Below are 16,816 nucleotides of genomic sequence, written 5' to 3' on the forward strand. Positions count from 1 at the left end.
ACTGTACTAATTATGTGACTGACATCTTTCTATCTATTCTATATGTGTTGTTCTATTCTTTCTATTCTAAATTATCGGATATCGATGTATTGTAACTGTACGTGGTTGATGAATTGCTGGCTTTTAAAGAGACGGGTGCGTGAAAATTGGAGGGCATTCGCATGGTCCGAGTGTTGTGCGATTTTTTTCACGCACCCATTGACTTGCATTGGCGAGTCTCGTTCGAGATACGTGGCAAATCGCAGCATGCTGCGATTTTTTTCTCAGCCCGATTTCAGCTGAGAAAAAAATCGCAGATGAGATGTCACTCATTGATTAACATTGGTCCAAGTGCAATCCGATTTTGTATCGGATTGCACTCGTCCGTTTTTCTCGCAAGTATGAGCCCTTATAGTTGCTGGAGACTCTGCCATATGCGTTTCTTCACTAGTTTAATTTCTGCCATGAATCATCAGGGGCTGGCAGTTTAAACTATAAAATTTGATACAATGTTACTCACGTTGAATGTCTGACAATACATCGGCATGATTGCTGACTGCTTTGCTTCTCTCTAGTTGAGACCTATGGATTTATTTTTTGTTTTAACATTCACAGTCGTTGCCGCCAGAACTTTATCATCTTTATGTAGCTTCACTATACAACATCTGGCTTTTTTGTATCTGTAAGGCAGTGTTCACACATAGTATAAATACTGTGTTTTTTGTTTTTTGCAGATGGCCGCACCAAGATACACAATAGCAATCTTCTCTAATTTGCTGCATTTTTCCCCCCTTATTTGATGCGTTTTTAGCGCAGATGTGAAGTTTTTTATAGTACAGAAAAGTTTTGATTCTGCACTTAAAAAGTATCTGCAGCTTTTTACATGCATTTTTTTAGGCTCCACATAGAAGACAAGAGAGAAAAAAAAGCACCAAAACTGCACAGTTCAGCAGCATCTTTAGACCACAGGGGGCGCAGTTTTCAAGAAATCACATCTTCTTTGCTTTGGACAGTTAAACACCGCATAATTTATGCGCAGAAAAACAGCAGAAAATACACAGTGTTTACGCTACATGTGAACATGGTCTAAATTTCCAAGCAAAGTGGATGTGACTGTATGAAGTCTTCGCGCTCTCAGTGTCTAAACACGCTGCTTCTGAAAAAAAACGCTTGAAACGAAAAACACAATTGCATTTTTAAGCGCAGAATCAAAGCTTTTCTGTACTATTAAAAAAAAGCTTTAAAAACTCGGCTTGATATATGCACCAAAATCGAATTAAATAAGGCGGAACATGTATAAAAGAAACACAGCAAACAAGCAATAATCAGAGAAGGTTATTATTGCGTTGTGTGGTAAGGACACCTGCAGAAAAAAATCAGTAGAAAGAACACAGCATTTACGATACAGTGAACATGGCCTCAGCATTACATTTTTATTACATTTTTTATGGGTTTAATAGAGAAAAAATATCAATCACACCATTTTTTACGTCATTTACCGATCCCCGTAAATAATCTCATCGCTGTATTGTGCGGGCCATTACAATTACAGGGACACCAAATATGTCTGTTATTTGTTGATTTCTGATGTTTATTATTTAAAAAAAAATGCATTAAAAATTACATAATTTTTTTCATTATCAAGATTTTTTCATTATAGTAATTTTATAGGATGAAAGATCCGTTATATTCTTCCATTAGAATATAAATACATAGAAATACACTACTCTGTACAATTTATCAGTACAATCTCTCTGTGGAGTCAGAGCCTGCAATATAGGTCAAGTTCACAAAATTCTCCAGGTGATATCACCAGAGCCTGTGGCTCAGTAACTTTAGCTCCTTCCTGTACTGTTGAAGGTTGTGGGTTCAAATACCGAGGAGACTCACAAAAAAGAAAAAAATTACATTTCTGTAATTGCTTTTTATTATTTTATTGCTTTTTATTATTTTTAGTAGGTTTATAGGAACAAAAAAATCTGACTTTTTCTTTTTCTAGTTTGTTATATACAATGTATCTGTATGGACATGTACAATCTGCTTTTGGGTTCACTGCCTGCAATACAGGTCAAGATTACAAAATTCTCTTATGTTCAACATTGTGGGCTGTGGCTCATAGATAGAGCTGCAGCCTACATACATGGATATGTGAGTTTGAGCCCTGGGGATCACAGGAAAAGGTTGAATATTATAATTTATGCAGAGAGCATGCAGCCCTACCCCCTTAATAAGAGGAGGTGCAATGGAGTGATGAAGATGTCAGAGAGAGATGAGTATTAGACAGTGAGACTTAGCCCTCAAATCGGGACAGTCCACTGAATCCAGGACGGTTAATAGCTTTGCATGTCATTAGGGCTGCAGCCATGAATTTATTTAGTTTAAAGGTGAAGACTTATTTCCCAACTGCTTTAGCAGGACTGTCTCTGGTCAGCTGGCTTGGCTCACTAAAGATCAAAAAATGCTGCTGTCTACAGAAATGCTGCTGCAGGAAAACTACCTCTCCATGCGGCAGCCTTCAGCATAGCTACCTCTTTTGTATCTTCTGTGCAGACACAGTCATTTCCGTGCATAAAGTCTTTCATACTGTGGTCCTCAGTTCCTTCGTCACTCCATAGCTCCACGTGTAGTGCACCTATACACACCCTCTGGTCTTGGTTTGCTAATTGGTGCTTAACGTTATCTTGCAGACTGACATTGGGACATTCCCAGGTATAGCCACTGGCCTTTGTTGTCGATGCAGAGATGAATTTGTCTCTCAGCATTTGATCTAGCACAGGGACTGCTACACAGACTCCCAGATCTTTCCTACTCAGTTACTTTCATATCTGCTACGCTCCCAAGAAATTTTTTTTGCACAATTTCCTCCATCCTCCGGTGTCAGGCATGAAACTACATCCTTAATTCAGCAACAATTACTTAGTAACCAAATATTATCTCGATCGTAGTCAAAATCTTATCCAAAGTGTCTATATGTTTGTGCAGCAGCACCACTACAGATAGGTATTTGTCTCTTCACCATATCTGTGTTACACCCAACGGTGGCGCATGTGGATTTGTAGACCCACTGTGTCACAGGGCTGGGTCTGCCTAGATAGGAGCGTAGCTAAGTGGTTACCTGGTGTTCACTGGAGTTCCTGATGGTGGAGACAGACTGAGCTGCAGGTAGTTGCCAGGTACCACTCCTAGGCAGGTACCAGTACTGCAGCAGCTGACTCCAGGGGTCAGGTTGGCTTACACAGACTAGGACTCCATTCAAATTAATAGGTTCAGTTGAGGATCACTGGAGAACTGTTGCTGATATGGAGATTCAGATAGGGAAACGTTCAGACACTGGCCGCACTGAGACCATGGGACTTCGGGAGCAGAACTGGCTACACGAGGATTAGGGGACAATGTTCAGGCACTGACCACACCTGGGCCAGAGGACTTCAGGGACTGGCCTGCCACACCAGGACCAGGGGACAATGTTCAGACACTGACCGCACCGGGAACAGGACACTTTGAGAACAGGGCTGGCCATGCCAGGACCAGGGGACAATGTTCAGGAACTGGCCGCACCGGAACCAGGGAACCTCAGGAACATGACTGGCCGCACCAGGACCAGGTGACAATGTTCAGGCCCTGGACCAAGGATTCGGGTTCAGGACCTGGCCACACCGGAACCAGGGATTCAGGTTCAGGACACTGGCCATACTGGGACCAGAGGACCTAGTAACTCAGTAGTAGGGGAGACTACATACTAATGAAAGATGTTCTCCTAAGGAATAGGGAGTCTTTTATACAGGATGACTCTCAGTAATAGGCTGAAAGCCATCCAGCAGGTAAACTCGTTTTCTAAATGCCTCTCAGCAACAAGCTGAGGGCATTTCACTATATGCGCGCACTGCCCCTTTAAGAGCAACGGAACATGCGCGCGCCCTAGGCGCGTCGCCGGGACTCTTACTAGAGCAGAAAGTAGGAAGCAGGGAATGCGCTGGGGACCACACCGTGGGGCAAGGGTGGTGAGTAAGCCAGAATCCCTGCATGGAGGGAAAAGAGGACACCATGCAGGGCTGCCGGCCATTGCGCTACACTCTGACATAGCATTCTTCTTCATAATTAGGAATCCACATACAAACTCCATCTGTTATGGCTATCTCCATCTCTGACATGGCATTTTTCTTCATAGTTAGTCATCAGCATACAGGCTGCCTCTGGTATGACCATCTCCTGGCACTTTGTGAGTGCTAATTATTTTCTCCTTACTAGAGGATGCACTCTTCACTCACAGGAATAAACCTTTGCTCCCCTTTGCAGTGACAATCTTAATCATTGCTTTCTCTCTAATAGGGGATCTTGTACCTGTGGATTGGTCTCAGCCACCCAGGATAAACTACAGAGCAGGCAATTCAGGTCACTGTGCACTCCCCACGTGTTAGCCAGCTGTGGCACTGGCATTTCTATCAAGGCCGGCGTCAGCACCCGGCGCACCCAGACAAGAGCCGGGGCCCTGAGTAGGCGGGGGGGCCCACTCACCGTCGGGCACCCTGCCACGCTATGGGACCCGTGAGCAGAGGATAGCGTTGCCAGTGCCCACTCCCCCCACTTGCTCAGGGCCCGGGCGCAATACTTACCTCTCCCCATGCCTCCGCATCAGCTCCTGTCTCTTCCGCTGCTGCTGCACAGTGATGTCTCAGGTCAGAGGGTGCGGTGACGTCTTTCCACCGCGCTCTCTCCTGAGCCATCACAGCGCAGAGAGGTAAGACGCCGGTGCACGTGAGGAGTCCGGAGCAGTGGCAGCAGGTGAGAAGCGAGGTGAGTATTTGATTTTTCTTTTTTATTGTATGGGGGAGGGGTGGTGTGACATCCTGCATGGGGCATTATAAGGGAGGGGGGGGATGTGACATCCTGCATGGGGCATTATAAGGGAGGGGGGGTTGACATCCTGCGTGGGGCATTATAAGGGAGGGGGGTGACATCCTGCAGGGGGCATTATAAGGGAGGTGGGGGCGTCACATCCTGCATGAGGCATTATAAGCGGGGGGGTGTCATACTGCATGGAGCATTATAAGGGAGGGGGGGTGTGACATCTTGCATAGGACATTATAAGCGAGGGGGGTGTCATCCTGCATGGGGCATTATATGGGAGGGGTGTGTGACATCCTGCATGGGGCATTATAATGGAGGGGGGGTGTGACATCCTGCATGGGGCATTATAAGGGGGGTTTGTGACATCCTGCATGTCACATTATAAAAGAGGGGGGGTGTGACATCCTGCATGGGGCATTATAAGGGGAGGGTGTGACATCCTGCATGGGGCATTATAAGGGGAGGGGGTGCGACATCCTGCATGGGGCATTATAAGGTAGGGGGGGTGTGACATCCTGCTGGGGCATTATAAGGGAGGGGTGTGTGACATCCTACATGGGGCATTATAAGGGGGGGTGACATCCTACATGGGGCATTATGTGGGGGGAACCACCTGCGTGGGGCATTATGTGGGGGGAACAGCCTGCGTGGGGCATTATGTGGGGGAAACAGCCTGCGTGGGGCATTATGTGGGGGGAACAGCCTGCGTGGGGCATTATGTGGGGGCCAGTATCCTGTATGGAGCGTTATATGGGGGCCAGTATACTGTGTGGAGCGATTCGTCGGTTTCTGAGCTATTGTGGAATTTACAGTAGATATCACTCATGTAATGTAAGAAGTGAAATCTTACACTGTACTATATATATATATTTCTCTGCGGTATCTGTGCATCATGAATCGTGGTATGTGTTAAAGGGGCCCACTGAGACTCTTTCGCTCAGGGCCCACAAAAACCTGGAGCCTACCCTGATTTCTCTGCTGCTGCACAGTTCTTCTCCTTCTGCCTTTCTGTGATGGCTGCGTGTGTCTGACTTATACTGGAGGGAAATAGGAACCCTTTTTTGCTCTCTGGAATACCTACATGGGTTTGGCCTTACTTGTTGCTCACATCAGACCACTCCTGATCCAGCTATGTCACTGGCAACTTAAAATACTACCAATTAAAGGGCATGTCACAGCCCTAGCTTCCAATTCCAACCTTAATTCTCACCACTGACACTCAGTGGCATACTACCTAAAGATTATTTGAACATAAGTATCTACCATATATTTGTTTGCTCCAACATCACTATGCACTCGCATCACTCATCACTCAACAATTATTTGGCCATTCAGCAAACATCTTTTGCAATAATAAACATTAGCCAATAAATACCAATAATGTAACTAAATATTGTGCATATTATTTAACGAAAAAAAGGAAAAAATAAAAGGGTTGTCCATTACTTTAAGATTGATGACCTGTGTATAAGATAGACCATCAATATTAGAACATGAGTCCGACACCCAGCACCCAAGGTTGCCAACTCGACCTTTTATTTTTTCTGGACAGCTAATCAAAAAATCACAGACATAAAATTAATCATTATGATCGTGAGTGACACATGTCTACAGCCCATAATTCTGATATGAAGCAATCATTTCTATTCACTGTGAACTGTAAAATGATGATAATTACCGTCAGAATAATCTGTACACATTTCTTTAGCGTCAAAAAATTATGGATGGCTTAAACTTTTTTGAAAAGGCAAAATAGTGCCCTATTTTTATGGACTGAAATTACTGGACTGTTGGCAACCCTGGCGGCACCCTCACAGATCAGGTGTAATACCTTCGGCAGCAGCCTGGTGTAAGCAGGGAATAAAGTGAAACACCATAGATCAGTACACTGTTTAGTGGCCGCTGACGACTACTGCAGCTAAGCTTCTATTTTCTTTGATGGGAACTGGACAACCCCTTTGATGTTATGACAATTCGTTGTTATATTTCACATTGTTTTATTACCCCTTATATACTCAATATAAAAATAATGACAATTAGCTGTTAAGCAATTTTGTATCTGTTATAAAGCAATAATAACAATATGTCATGTATGCCATACTTTAAATGTTGTTCTTTTTATGATCACCAGATGGCAGTAAAGGCAAAGGTAAAATCAATGAATAATGGCGTCATTATAACATTACATAGTCTATTTTACTGGCTTGTTCTTGATTTTGCTCTTTTTGATTGTGAATAAATAGCAATTGGCTTTTTCTTGATCCTGCATAAATTACATTGTTAATCAATATTCAGTATATTAATGTGGTAACTAATTCTATGCCAACAGCTATGTACAGTTAACTCTTGATGTATCCTTTTACTTTTAGGTAATCTAATTTCCTTGCTCTTTGTTAAAGCATACTGATATCAGGGGCTATAAAGGAAAATGAAATAAACACCTTTCAATTGTTTGTATTTATAGTGTAAAAAAAATACTCATTTTCAAATATTAAGTAGTTCAGAGCTTATAGATGGATGTAGGAGCAGTCATCTTCTTCTATTAACCAGAATGAAGAGCAACCAGAAAGAACATTCCACACTCTGGAGGATGGTTGATTCTGCTCCAATGGCTTTCGGAGCAGGATTTCAGCTGATCTGTGCATGTACCCAGTGGTGGTCCCTCACCGATGTCATATCAGTGACCTGATTGTTCAGTCCTGGACAATGGCTTTAAAGTCTGAATTAACTTCTAAACAAAAGTAACTTTTCACTCAAATGTTACCTGTTTCACAGCTCTAAACCATAATTTAATACTTTTCGCTCACTACACCTTCCATCTGACGACTTTGCCACATATTTCAAACACAAGATCATCAACATCAGAGAAATGTTTTACTTACAGTCCCCAGGAAAAAAATGGCTAAAGACAGAAAAAAAGACTATTTTTTACTTTGTGCAAAATGTATCATTTGTGTATGCCATTTTAATGAAAATGTCACCAAATACCACTAGATGAAAACAGAAAAATTACTTAAAACAGCTGAAATGATGATGATTCTATGATTCTATGATGAATCCTGAATGTCTCCAATTCACAGGCCACCTCTTTGTCTCATCCCCTTTCTCTGTAGGGGTTGCTTATGGGTCTGTCCCAGAACCCCTGCTCTTCTACCTCTATACCTTTGGTCTGGGACAGCTGATAGATTCACATATTTTTCAGTTTTACACCCGATGACATTCATATTTACTCTGGCTCATACATTGTCTCTCTGGTATTCGGACTTACAGAATACCTGTCAGCTGTATTCCCCTTCTTCTCCTCATGTTTACAAAAACTTATAGGGAACCTAACAGTTCCCCCATGCCCTTCAAACCACCAGCATTTCTCTATTCCTTTATAACCACCTGCCTAACAAGCCCTTTATAGTGTTTGACATATTAACAGATCTGTAAAAAAATATATATATATATTTCTAAAGTCCGTTTTTAATTTGCAAATTAACCATTTGACTAGTCGATGGGGTATTGTTTTCCCCAGACTAGTCATCCCACTCAACATATTTTCACACCCCTGTTTGCATGATAACAAAATAATAATAATTATTATTCTATAGATAATAAGTTTTATGAAATGAACCCAGTAATTAGTTCTGCTTTCATTCTTTCATTTTGTTCTTAAAATTAGAATTACCTATCTGATGCAGTATACGATGGTAAAATGATAATAATCATAATAATAATGTAGAAATTATGCTAACATTAAAGGGTTTGTCCGGTACCTGAAATGTCCTTTTGTAAATATCTATCTTTACACCCTAATCACTTTTGCAATTAGCTTTATTATAAAATACACTACTCTTCTCCCTATCTAGCCAATTTTTATTGTGTTTTTTTTTTTTACTTCCCTTCCTGTAATGTTTTGTTTGAGAGGAGTCTCATATGGGATGTCACAGGAGGCTGAGGCAGAAGTCACTTTCCCGCAGTGCGTGAGCCCCCTCCTTGAACAGGATGTCTTCGGTGCAGTGCTGCAATTACTTACTACAGATTTTTGCATCACCACCCTCTGCAAATGTCTGCTTCGCTGGTGCTAATAGAATCTGGGTGATAGGTGAGCGCAGTCCCTGCACTCTGCTTCTCTCTCCACCCCTGCAGCTTCTGTGAAACAAGACACCATCAGGGGGCGGTGATAGAAGCAGTGAGTGACAACAGGGAAAGGTGTATCTTAATTTTGTAATTAGGTTTGTATAATAAACCTAATTAGAAAAGTTCTTAGGGTGTAAGGATAGATATTTAGAAAGGACATTTTATGTCCTGGACCAACCCTTTAAACCCGTTTACATTGCTTTGTTGTTGTTTTTTTAGCACCAGTTGGCAGTAGAGGCAAACCTGAAAGAATAGTAGAGCACCACTGTCATAATGTAGTGTCGTTATTGGCTCAGAACACTGGTTGTTCACTGATGGATAGCTTTAGTGATGAGCAACTACAACTCTCTATGAAGCACATCTTAAAAGTGGTGTGCACCTTGTGGCTCCAGAGAGTGGAGTAAGATTTATGGTTTAAGGTGCATTACAATACGTCATGAATTAGATGAGTGGGTGTCACCACTAAACCTGTCATGAAAATATCAAAAGTCACCAATTTTTGAGCAACATCCTTGTGCAAAAATTGTGTGACTTTTCAAAGTCTTTTACGCCAGATATCTGTCATAAAAACACTGATATAAAATAGGGTTGAAAAGATTAGAATTTACGTTCATGTTCTCTGTACTGTGTCATATGTCTTTCTGTACTGGACGGAAATGGCTGCTGATGGAGGAGCTTGTGACCGGACCTGTCCATCAGCCTTGCCCAATTGAAAACCTCACATGATAAAATTGCCTTACTATTGGAGGAAACTGATGGACAAATCCAGTCACATGCTCCTCCACCAGCAGTCATTGTATGGACTAGAGAATGGTGCAGTCTGTGAGGAAAGCTTCACTAACAGTAGCAGGTGGAGAACCTGTCATACCTGTATAATAGTAAGTGCCACAAAATCATGTCCCCTGCACAACTGTCCGACCCTGTTATCTCATCCTGCAGCCAGCAATACACAATGTAATACAGCAGCTATAGGTTGCAAAAATATTTAATGATACCCAATTGCAAAAATTAATTTTAGCCCCAATTGCATGCATTTAAGTAACAAAAAAAATTGTCCCCATAGGTGAACATCCCCTTTATATAATATAATTAAAAAAAATGCTTTGTTCAAGACAAGAAGAGTATATAATAATGTATTTGTATCTGATATTATAAACTTGGGAATACCATTTCTGTATAATAATGTGATCATCTGTGACAAATATGTCATTTTCTTTTCAATCTGTGGAATAACCTTTTCAAACCTTTACAATTTTGACCCTTTTTTATATTTTCCATATATTGTTACTATTAGTTATTCTTCTTTTATTATTGTTCAAGTTCAATGGTGAGGAGCTGCATTCAAGAATAATTGTTACTGGTCAGTTAAGTAAAGATTTATTTGGTTGTAAGGCAGACAAAAGCTGGAGTAAAACAGATTATTTTAGAACAGTTTGAAATATTTCTTTTGTTATGGTTGATAGTGTACATCAAACGATACTAGAGCAAAACAATTAACAGACGCCAGCTGACTTTGTTTTATGCATAAGGTTAAAGTTAGGTTAAAATAATTGGCAAAAGTCACAACTAGATGGAAAATGTGATGGCACACACCTTTTCGAAAATGTTAACAATTGGTAGCAGATGTGAGACTCTGAGAAGTGACTGGATAGACAGCTTGAACTTGTTAAATAAGATTTTTTTTTATTAAATTTGCAATTCATTTTATCATCACCACATTTTATTTGCAAAATGACTATGTATGTGGCATATAACATATATCTCATGTAATGTTTTTTTTCTACTATTCTGTACCTTTCCTTTTGGCACAACCTATTCTGAGATGTGCGGCATGAGATTATCTACTTTAACCCCTTTACCATCTTGGGTTTTTTAATTTTTGCGTTTTCATTTTTTGCTCCCCTTCTTCCCAGAGCCATAACTTTTATATTTTTCCGTCAATATGGCCATGTGAGAGCTTTTTTTAGCGAGATGAGTTGTACTTTTGAACGACACCATTGATTTTACCATATAGTGTACTGGAAAACAGGATAAAAATAATTCCAAGCCCAGAGAAATTGCAAAAAAAGTGCAATTCCTCAATTTTTTTTTTTTACCGTGTTCACTAAAACTGACCTACCATTATGATTCTATAGGTCATTATGAGTTTGCAGATACTAAACATGTATAGCTTTATTTTTATTTATGTGGTGAAAGAAAATCCAAATTTAAAAAAAAAAAAATGGTGCCATTTTCTGAGACCCGTAGCATCTCCATTTTTTGGGATCTGGGGCCGGGTAAGGACTTATATTTTGCGAGCTGAGCTGACATTTTTATTGATACCATTTTGGTGTACATACGATGTTTTGATTGGCCGTTATTGCATTTTATTGCAATGTTGCTGCGACCAAAACCACATAATTCTGGCATTTTGATTCTTTTTTCTCGTTATGCCGTTTACTGATCGGATTCTTTTCATATATTGATAGTTTGGGAGATTCTGAACGCGGTGATACCGAATATGTGTATTTTTGATTTTTTTTTATAATTTTATTTTCAATGGGGCAAAAGGGGGGTTATGTGAACTTTTACATTCTTTTTATTTTTTTTATATTTTTAAAAACTTTCTATTTTTTGTTTGTTTCAAAAGTGTCCATGGGAGACTTGAAACTGCGATCATCCCATTGCTTGTGTTACAAAAATGCTCATCTGGTATGAGCACCGACTGCTGGGCGGCACTCACAGCAGTTCGGCAATGACAACCACAGGAGTCTCCTGCTGACCCTGAGTTGCCATGCTAACCGATCGGCAGCCCGAGATCATGTGACTGGTGTGCCAATGAGCGAAGATAATGACGCTGTTCCGGCTTGTTAATAGCCGCAGGTGGATCGCGATTACACCGGCGGCTGTTAGGGGTCCATGTCAGCTTATGAAATCAGCAGTCATGTGCCCAAAAAGGTGCGTGCACCAAAAAGGGGGAGGCAACCTATGATGTACCCATAAGACATAGGTCGTAAAGGGGTTAAAAATTCAGATTTTGTAATACCCAGACAAAGGATGTTTATGCTATGCGTCTATGTGTGGCGACCCAACGGTTGTGTTGTAAATTGCAGCTTACAGGTTTTGCTAACAAGTTTTTGCTACATAGGCCCAAACTGTACCTTCCTTTGTTGTAAAAATTCTAAGGAGGCAACATAACAGAGGTCCTATCACCCGAAATAGGTAGTAAAGACTCTATCTTCCAGTGTACCATGTGTGAATCTACTCTATGCATGGGGTCTTGCAGGTACATCTAGTTCAGTACGTGCAATAAAAAATGTCCAGTTCAGTACCATCAATAAAATGGTTTGTTTCATCATGCCAAGTTTTTTGGGGGATGATTAATGGCTGACAATTTTGGTTATGTTGATGATGCACTGACAAGCAATTTTATGTAGAATTGTAGCTGGAAACATTTTGAAGACACTTCACTGGACACTTGTCTAAGACTGCTATGGAGGAATTTATTATTTCTGCCATTATTTCTCCTATTTAACCTAACCCCACCCTACTAGATGCATTATGTAAAATAGGAGGCAGGTCAGTGAAGGTACAATGAGCTGTCATAAGAGCATACAGATGAATATGTAAGCAGAGCACCAGATAGAGCGCCCCCCACAGGCCGCCCCGGAGAAAAAGCATATCATTATCTCCAAACTGAAAGTAAAGATTACAAAAGAACCACAGCACGGATTTCATCAACCAAGGTATCATTTTAATCAATGTAATGGCGCCAGCCTGACAGTGTATGTAGTTTACTGAGCACAATCCTGTTGACAGGTGCACTTTAAGATAAAGAGATAAAGGGCAATAAACCAAAGCAACAAAAAAAAAAACTAAGAAAACAGAGACAAATCTGTGAAACATGGTTTAAACTAAACAAGAAAATGTATCAATTTATCAACCCTGATGTGCAAAAATTCTGGAGCAATATGCACCAATAAAAATGACTTTCATGACCAAATAGTTTTACATTTTAGACACTTTCTGCACCTTGTTCGACAAGAGGGCTTGAATTCGTTGAAAAGTGGTCTGGTCTAACACACTTCTCAACACTGAAATTGCAGCACCAAGAAGGAAAAGTTGTGGAATTCTGAAAATTACAGGATTGATAGAAATGTTATTGACATGCAAATAGTGAAAACATAGCAGCAAAATTTCACAACCTCTCGATTTATTTATTATTATGTATGAGCACAACCCACAGAATTATACACACCTACACGCCTTGGCATGCTAACAATTGGGTTTTTAAATGGAATCTACAGCGGGTGAAATAAGTATTGAACATGTCACCAATTTTCTAAATAAATATATTTCTAAAGGTGCTATTGACATGAAATTCTCACCAGATGACAGTAACAACCCATCCAATCCACACAGGCAGAGAAATCAAAGCATAGATGTCCATAAATTAAGTTATGTGTAGTAATGAGAATGACACAGGGAAAATATATTGAATACAGGATGAAAGAGGTGTGCAAAAACCCTTGGAAAGTGATGACACCAGCTGAAATCTATCAGTAATTAGAAAGCAATCCTGCCACTTAGTGAAAAATAATATCAGCTGGTTCAACTGATGGTCTATAAAAAGGTGTCTCGTTACCAAGGCGCCACACAAGAAACATCTCAGAATGGGTAAAACCAATGTTGCAAAACATACTGATGGCATTGGTTGCAGAAAAATTTCTAAACCAGAGAAGGTTCCAATGAGCATTGTTGGTGCCATAATTTGGAAGCGGAAAGAACATAATTTCACCATAAACCATTGTCCAAGAGGCAATAACCACCTGTGGAGAGCTACAGAAAGACCTGGATTCAGCAGGTGCAATTGTTTCAGAGAAATGAATTAGTAATAAACTCAACCTCTGTGGCCTGTATGAACGCTCACCATGCAAGACTCCATTGCTGAACAAAAAGCATGTATTGTTTACATTTAGACAAGCCTGTGAAATACTGGGAGTATATGGTCTGCTCATATGAGAACAAAATTTAACTCTTTGGAAATCACAATACACACCATGTTTGGAGGCCAAAAGGCTCTGCATTTCACCCCAAAAACACCATACCAGCAATGAAGATTGGAGGTGGAAACATCATGGTGTGGGGCTGTTTTTCAGTATACAGCACTAGCAAATTTCATATGCTTGTAATTGAAAAAAGGAGGAATGGACATTCTTGAAAAAAATCTTCTGCCATCTACTAGGATGATGAAGATGAAATGAGGGTGGACATTTCAGCAAGACAATGATCCCATACACACAGCCAAGGAAACTCTCAATTGGTTTCAAAGAAAGAAAATAAAGCAGCTAGAATGGCCCAGCCACCTGACCTGAATCCAATAGAAAATTTATGGAAGGAACTAAAGCTCAGAGTTAAGAGAAAGAGCCCACGGACCCTTCAGAATTTGAAGAGTGTTTGTGTGGAAGAATGGGCCAAAATCACACCTGAGCAATGCATGCAACTAGTTTCTCCATACAGGAGACATCTGGAAGCTGTCATCAGCAAAGGCTTTTCTACAAAGTATTAATTACATTTCAGAAAGCATGTTCAATACTTTTTGCCTCTGTCATCTTTCATTATTATGCATAACTTAAGTTATGGACAACAATGGTTTGATTTCTTTTCCTGTGTGGATTGGATGGGTTGTTACATGTCATCTGTTGAGAATTGGATGTCAATTGCACCTTTTGAAATATATTTACTTATATAAATTGGTGAAGTGTTCAATACTTATTTCACCCGCTGTATTAACAGGATATATCATTTACTGGTATGTTTGCTGCAGTTTTGAAAAAAATCACTGTTTTATCTGCTGCAAATCTACCAGTTCTCTGAATTCAGAGCTCTGTATATCCCTGCTCAAACCACAGCTTTTTGTGTACACTACAGAAACCTGAAAATCAGTGGTGGGGGCCGCATTATGGAGAGGCCATGAATATGGAGTGCTAAATAGCAGCAGGTTTACTGTCCTGTTGATAAAACAGTGATTTTATCAAAATGTGTAAAAAATATACATCATTGGGTTACAAGCCAGACGTCCAGCTATTCCATTGACCACATGCCACTGCTCTCAAAGGCTATCGTGGTGTAAAGCAACATGACAATGAAACTGGAATGGAAGTCTATCCTCTTTAGTGATTAATTCAGATTTTGTCTTGAATGCAATGACAGCCTGAGATTGGTCTGGAGGCCACATGGGCAACGCAGCGAAGAGGCCTTTATGAGAGAACATTACACCAGATTATGATGTTGTGTGGCATAATGTTTGATAGCTGAACACCTCTAGTCTTCATTCCAGGTACATTAACAGCTTGCTGTTACAGTGATTTGGTTGTAGAACAAGAAGTACAGCTTTTTCATCAAACTGTCTCAGGAGTGTTTTTACAACACGACAATCCATTCCGCATGTTGATTGCGCTATCGTAAGTGGCTTAAATGTGCTGCCATGGCCCACAAATTCTCCAGACTTGTCACCCATAGAGCACATCTGGGATGTAATTGGTAAGCAAGTACAAAGGGAGCTGCCAGAAGCAGATCTTGATGATTTATGTACTTAAGTACATTCAGCATAGCAGTAGATTGCTCAGACAACTATTAATAACCTTAGTGATCACATGCATATAAGTATAAGTAGCTGACTGGAATGCAGCACGCAGAAAAGGACTAGGCGGAAGTAACCAATTTAACTATTTATTCTCCGGGTGTGAATATAGGAAATATTTTTTTTTTTACAGAGGAACTACTTCATCAAGGTCACCTGATCCGGTGCCCTCTTTGGATCTCTCCTCCCTGCAACACTTCCTTTTTCTTCTCATTCTGCAGGGTTCTGTCTAAGCAGTAGCTGGTAGTGATGAGCGAACATGCTCGTTAATCGAAATTTCCGAGCATGCTCGCCTGTTTTCTGAGTATCTTCAGTGTGCTCTGGTGTTATGTTTGAGTCATGCCATGCGCATGATTTGCGACTGTTTGACAGCTTTAATACATGTGAGGAATGCCTGTATCTTAGGCATTCCTCACATGTATTAAAGCTGTCAAACAGTCGCAAATCATGTGCATGGAGTGACTAAAACATAATGGCCAAGCACGCTGAAGATACTCGAAAAACACCTGAGCATGCTCGCCGAAAGGGTTAACAGAACATACTCGCTCATCACTAGTAGCTGGCAGTCTCTTATCCCAAATGGTGCTCACTGCTGGGACTCTCATCTTTCGTTGTAAATTCTCTAACATAAGTGTGTGTATTTCTGCTATTTCCATTTTTCATCATTTTCATACCATTTGTCTTTTGGTATTAGTTACTATTTTTGGCACCAAATTTATAATGAATTTGGTGCAAAGTCAAAAATAGGCTTTTTTCCTGTCTCAAATTGCTTTTGCGACTTTTGACACCAAGAGTTAAAAAAATGTGCCGAAATGCTGTCATACTACACCAGGGGGAGACTTATGTGGAGTTGTGTCAAATTTGACAACTTTTTAAAAAGTTGCAAATGATGAACCAGGCTAAAACAACCTGCCACCAGAAAAAACACCATTAACCTGCAGATATGGGGTTATTCTGCAAATTAATAGCGTTACTAACCTGACCAGCGCCTGCTGTTACTCAAACGCTACTGGAAGAAAATGAACTTTATTACCCAATAGTGTTCGAAGTTCAGTCATATGGGCAGCGCCGGTGCTGGTTCAGTCACCGCTCTGAGTATACAGAACGGTGGCTATAACTACACCCCCGGCCCTGACTGACACTGTCTCTGCATTAGGGCTGGCTGTCAGTCAAGGCCAGGAGTGCGGTTAGAGCCACCGCTCTGTATACTCAGAGTGTGACTGAATCTGCGCCGGCCCCGCC

The 16,816-nt window shown here is 40.7% G+C and overlaps 1 protein-coding gene across 1 annotated transcript in view; it reads left to right on the top strand.

The window, feature by feature from the left end:
- Positions 1–16,816, top strand: part of LOC141259484 (CD109 antigen-like) — a 329,051-nt gene that overhangs the window by 79,289 nt on the left and 232,946 nt on the right. The window lies entirely within an intron of this gene.

This window comes from Phyllobates terribilis, unplaced genomic scaffold (genome assembly GCF_046119375.1).
Source record: "Phyllobates terribilis strain yellow unplaced genomic scaffold, ASM4611937v1 Scaffold_3__8_contigs__length_932513732, whole genome shotgun sequence".
Taxonomy (NCBI): domain Eukaryota; kingdom Metazoa; phylum Chordata; class Amphibia; order Anura; family Dendrobatidae; genus Phyllobates; species Phyllobates terribilis.